Below are 6,000 nucleotides of genomic sequence, written 5' to 3'. Positions count from 1 at the left end.
TTAATGTATGAAAATAGAAGTATTGTTATCTTTGAAGTTCGAATTTCATGCAAGTCATGGTAGTAGTTAGCGGGATATTGGAATGTGTTTGCCGCAGGTGCATGTTTGACATTGTTTTGATATGAATGATTTGAATGTATTGCAATGTTTCATGTGATTGTATCTATGCTTGCATGAAGTTACTTTCAATTTGATTATGATTTCCATATGAAATTGTACCATGAAAACATGTTTCAAATGAATGTATCATGTTATGAATGAGTTTGCACATGAAAATGAATGATAAGTTAACAATGCTTCAAACATGCTTCAAATGAATGGTTTTGCACATGAAAATATTAAGTTATCAATGCATGTATCATAGTTCTTGTGATTGTATGATTATATATATATATATATATATATATATATATATATATATATATATATATATATGTGTGTGTGTGTGTGTGTGTGTGTGTGTGTGCAATATATATCAAATCATTACATCTACCACAAATGCATGATAAATTTGATATTTTCTTCATCATATCATTCTGATGATTCTCTTTTAACTGGTTAGGATAATATCTGTAACATCATACAATAAAATGACTACAAACCGTGAATGGATGTATCATAGGATAGTTGACAATGAGGTATCGCTTGAATATATGAATGGTGTTGACAATTTTATTGAATTTACAACGGCAAGTGTCAGTACAGTGGATCCCACATGTCAGATTAGGTGTACTTACAAAATTTGTAAGAACAATCGATTTGTAGAACCTCATGGTGTTAGACATCACCAATACAAGAAGGGCTTTGTGAGTGATTATTAGAATTGGATGTTTCTTTGTGAAGAATTTAAGAATAATTTTGATGCATGGGTAGATATGGTGCACGATAATCCATATATGGATTTTGATATTTGATGTCGCAGGACCAGAACTAGGTTCTGATATGGGTCCTAGTGATGTAACAACTGGGGTAGAGGAAGAAGCATCAAACGATACAGCTAGTATATTTTATGATTTACTTAGCGATGTTGATGAGCCACTTTGGAATGGTTGCGAGAGTCACACTATCTTGTCTGCAGTTCTTCAACTACTGAATTTGAAGTTCAAGTTTAATTTGAGTCAATCATGGTTTGACTGTTTGTGCTCTATTGTGAAGAATATGTTGCCCAAAGATGAGAATTTGCCATAAAATTTCTATCATGCAAAGGTTATGGTCAACGCTCTCGGTATGGAGTATCAAAAGATAGATGTTTGTCTAAATCACTGCATGTTGTATTTCAAAAATCAGAAAAATAGCAGATCATGTCTGTCATGTGGGCATTCTCGGTTCAAGCTTAAGACAACAGACAATGGTAGCACGAGGTCAAAAGAAGTGTCATACAAGTTGCTTCACTACTTCCCTCTCACCTTTAGATTGCAATGATTGTATATGACTTCGAGGACAGCTAAACACATTAGATGACATGTAAATAAAGTTTGATATGATAAAGACAAGATCACGCATCCTGTTGACGCGAAAGCTTGAAAGTACTTTGATCATACTCATCAGACCTTCACAATGGAAGTGAGAAATGTTAAGCTCGGTTTATGTACAAATGAATTTAATTCATTTGAGGGTAAATCAATTTCATACTCGTGTTGGGCAGTATTTGTAACATCATACAATCTTCCTCCAAGCTTGTGTATGAAACGTCAAAATCTTTTCTTGTTTCTATTGATCCCTAGTCTGACCTCTCTGGGCCAAAATCTTGATGTATATTTGAGGTCATTAATTGATAAACTGAAAGTACTGGTGGATGACAGTGTTCTCACGTACGGTGCCCACAAAAAATAAAATTTCAATCTAAAGGTTGTTGTTCTATGGACAATCAGTGACTTTCTTTCATACTGTAATCATTACTTTGTAGAAGTCATATGAGCAATAGATGGTAGAACGATATGGCGATGACTCCACTCAACATCCACCTTTTGATCCTGCAACATGGGTGAATGCAACAGGTGAACCCAAAAATGGTCGTGTGTTCGGGTTTGAGAATAATATAAACACCTCATCTGTCGTTGCCTCCTCCAATCACGGCTCACAGAGTTCTTCCGCCAGCATCAACTCCAAGCATCTGACTATCCCTCCTAATTCTTGGGATGGTGTCTGTCAGCCTGTTAAGGACACAATGCGTGATTATTTACATGAAGCATTTTTCGATGTTATCCCTAATGAGTTTTGCAGCTTTTTTGGGGACTGGGAAACTTTGTCTGCAGGTGCCTCTCAGGTATGAAAGTTTCATGTAATTTGTTTCATGTCGTTAGATTTCACGATAGTATATGCATGATTAGAACACATATTTGCATGATTGAATCATTATGAATTTTTTATGTCAGCTTTAGAACACATCTTAATTCTGTTAATATCCTTCATTTTATTGCTAGCTAAATTATGTGTAATTCACTCATGTTACTTTGATTGCCTTAACTTAGGTGCATTGCATATAATTTATTTTATTATATTTTGTTTATCAATACTAACCTTTCTTTTCTCTTGTAGGATACTGAAGATAATCAACGTAGAGGAGCTGAAGGGGCAGATCAAGACAATAAAGAAGATGACACACCGAATCTTGGCGATGATTAGATTCATGTGTTAAATTTGTTCTACCTTCTTGTTGTTTCAAAAGAAAATCTTTATAAATGTTCACTTGTAAATAATTAGAACTTGGCAAGGATTGTAGTGGATCGATAAATTATTTTAGTTGCTTTTTATATGTATTTTTTGTGTACTTTATTTTTTATATACAAAAAATATAAATTGTACAAGAAATCTAAATTGTATCACGAGAATTTTTTCTCGATATTTATGTTTTAAACAATTTTTTTAAATTTTTTTTATTGTTTGCGACAGATATTATCCATCGCTATTTAGTATCGACATATAATTTCGTGATGAATATTTATCCGTCTTAAAAGTGAATCGGTTAATATTTTTACGAGGAATTTTAATTTACCGCTACAATAGTGATGGAATTAGCGATGGATTTTAATCCGTCGCTAAACCAAATCTCCACATATTAATGATGGCCTTGTGACGAATTATGGCATTCGCTAATTTATTGCAAATTAGCGACGAAACTTGCGACAGATAGTTTTCGTTGCTAATTAGCGACTAGAATTTTACTATAAAAGTTATCCGTTGCTAAGCCGATGCTAATCCATCGCTAAATAGTTTAGCGACGAATTGAGGTCATTGCTAATCCACAGATTTCTTGTAGTGTTTTTTAGGATGACAATGAACCGAGGGAAAATGGTGCCCCGCCCTGCCTCATCTTGTTTGGATCGGGGATGGAGGCAAAGATGGAGATTAAAATCAAGGCCTGTGTAGGGATAGACGACAAGATTTTGATACGGGGTGGGGGTTGAGACCTTGTCCCCTGCCTCCCCTCCCCCCGGTCCACTGCTATCCTTAACGCAAACCCTCTTTCTGTACATTTTCAGGTCAAGGTGGACACTTTCTCACCCTGGCTAGCATGTAACTCCGCCCCTGATGTCACACAAGCAAAAAAAAATTCTTCACAAAGAGAAGTTTTCATATGTAATGCTTATTTTGATGTGAGATTTTCCTCGCTTCCAAATGTGGCTTTAATTTTGTCTGACACTTTTGCATGTCGAGGAAATCCCAATATCAAGATTTGCGGTATTGGGTGAAGAATATATATATATATATATATATATATATATATATATATATATATATTCTGAATCTTGTTCCTCTAATCATGATCAGGCTGCATGCCAATCTTATATATTTCATTTTCATCTTGTTAACTAATTGATTCTCTTGTACCAGTCTCTCCTCTTCCTTACAAGGTTCATCTTCCGATATGCCCAGGTTCATAAATGCAATGTTCGTACCAGAAAGATAGCCCATGTGTGTTATGTTTTTTTGTTCAGCTTGTAGAAGAGTAATTGGAATTTGTGAGCAGATATGGCCGTGTTTCCCTCCACGTGAAGTGTTTGCATGCACGGTTCCATGCAGTACAAGCAGATCATGAAGTGAGGCTCAATCCAATGAATTTTCTGTTTCTGGACGGACACTTTGCTTAATTTGATGTTTGTCTGCCTCATTGAATGCTATATTTCCTTGGGAAAATCAATCACCAGAAAGCTAGGTGACACAAACCCCGAGGAGTTTTAATGAGAACTGATCAGATCATATTTGGCCAACAATTTTTTTTTTTTTTACAACACAGGAGTCTTTGGCTAACCAGCAATTGTGTTTCTATGTCTACAAGGACACTAGGACACGATATGGTTTCAATTTGCAAGTTCAATTTTTTTTTCCAAAATAGGACACAGACGCAGATTTTTTTAACTTTTTAATTAATAAAAAAACTAAGTTTAGTTATTTTAATAATTAAATTTGTTTGAATTAAAACATTATTACATTTATAAAAAAATATTTAAAAATAAGGAGAATATTCATATGAATCCATGTCTAAATCGGTGTGTCATAGCGCGTCGTAGGACACACGATCAAAATGGCGTGTCACTGTGACATAGTTGTATTTGTCAAGTGAAAGGTTGGTTTATGATGGGCAGTGTCTTAAATATTATCACGTCGATGAAGTTTTGAAAGTAGAAATGGACACCATACCAGAGATGCAAATGCAGTTAGAGCTATGTCTCAAATATCGTTGATATTTTTAAACTATTGCAATATTTTGAAACGCCAACATAATTCTAAAAAAATGCAATATTTTCATAATATTAGTTGTTTCTGAAAATATCATGTTTTTAAGACATTAATGCGAGAAACCATCTTTTTGCATTTTTTTGTATATTTATTTGCATTTTTATGTAGTTTATGTATAAGAAAATTGAGATTTCTATTTTTTGCAATGTTCCTGTTCTGGAGGCTATCATGCTTCATAGTGCAGCCCCCTTTTATGCAAACAGAAAATTTTCAATTGCATAAATGATGTTTTTTTCTAAGGCAAGATGGGGTTAGGCAGACCCCTACCAGATATCTCTTAAGCTTCATGTGGCAGAGGGATTCGAACCGGGGCCTTCAGCTTGGCATAGGACCGGGCTTACCACATGGGATACCAGCTCTATGTGTTTTTTTTAATGTTTTTTTTTACTGAAAGAGAGATGTTAGTCGTGTTGGTAACTGGAGGCCTGCAAATGTGCGTTTGGTGGTGAAGAGATTTTGGTCGACCTAGCCCAAAACAAGAAAAATTGCATTGAAAACTGATAACTAAGAGATGGTTTGATCCAAGTCCTGAGTGACAATGCAATTATATTGGACCAAATTAAATTGCATCTGGTTATAGGTAGACCTGAAACAAATTCTTTAAACAACGGGGCGCGGCGCGGCACGGCAGTCCGCTTGTTTGGTAGGAGCTGTTAGTATAACCAACGGGGTCTCTGCGTGGTTGGTAGGAGCTGTCAATGCACGTCTCCTTGTGGTGGGGCGTTGCAGGTTCAAACCCCGTGGTATGTTGAATAATAACTGGTAGGGGTCTGCCTAACCCCAGCTTGCCTTTAAAATAAAAGAAAAGAGGAGTTGTCAGTGCATGTCACCTTGTGTTGGGAGGTTGCAAGTTCAAAACCCAATAGTATGTTGTGTAACTGGTGGAGGGTCTGCCTAACCCCAGCTCGCCTTCAAAAAAAGAAAAGAGGTGTCATGGAGGACGTTTGGGTGAGACACTTCAAAGTTGAGGCCTCCCCTAGTTCATGAAAAATTTTGCGAAATCATATACCTAAATGGGATTTATGCTCTTTTGTGTGGATGCCAAACATGGATCAGTCATTTGGATCTACTGGTGATTGGTAATTACAAGAGTAAGATTCTCTTATGATTTTGAATCACTTTTACAAATACCTAGCAAACACGGCACCCAGTGTGGTCCTATATTTCTGACGTGGACAATACTGTCTTTTACATCAAGTGACTGCTCTCAGAACTCAAATCTAGGATTTCTCATCGGCAAATAATGATGGCAGTGGACTG

This window comes from Nuphar pumila, chromosome 7 (assembly GCF_984573655.1).
Source record: "Nuphar pumila chromosome 7, dmNupPumi1.hap1.1, whole genome shotgun sequence".
In the NCBI taxonomy this organism is placed as follows: Eukaryota; Viridiplantae; Streptophyta; class Magnoliopsida; order Nymphaeales; family Nymphaeaceae; genus Nuphar; species Nuphar pumila.
Note: the sequence above shows the minus strand (reverse complement) of the source record.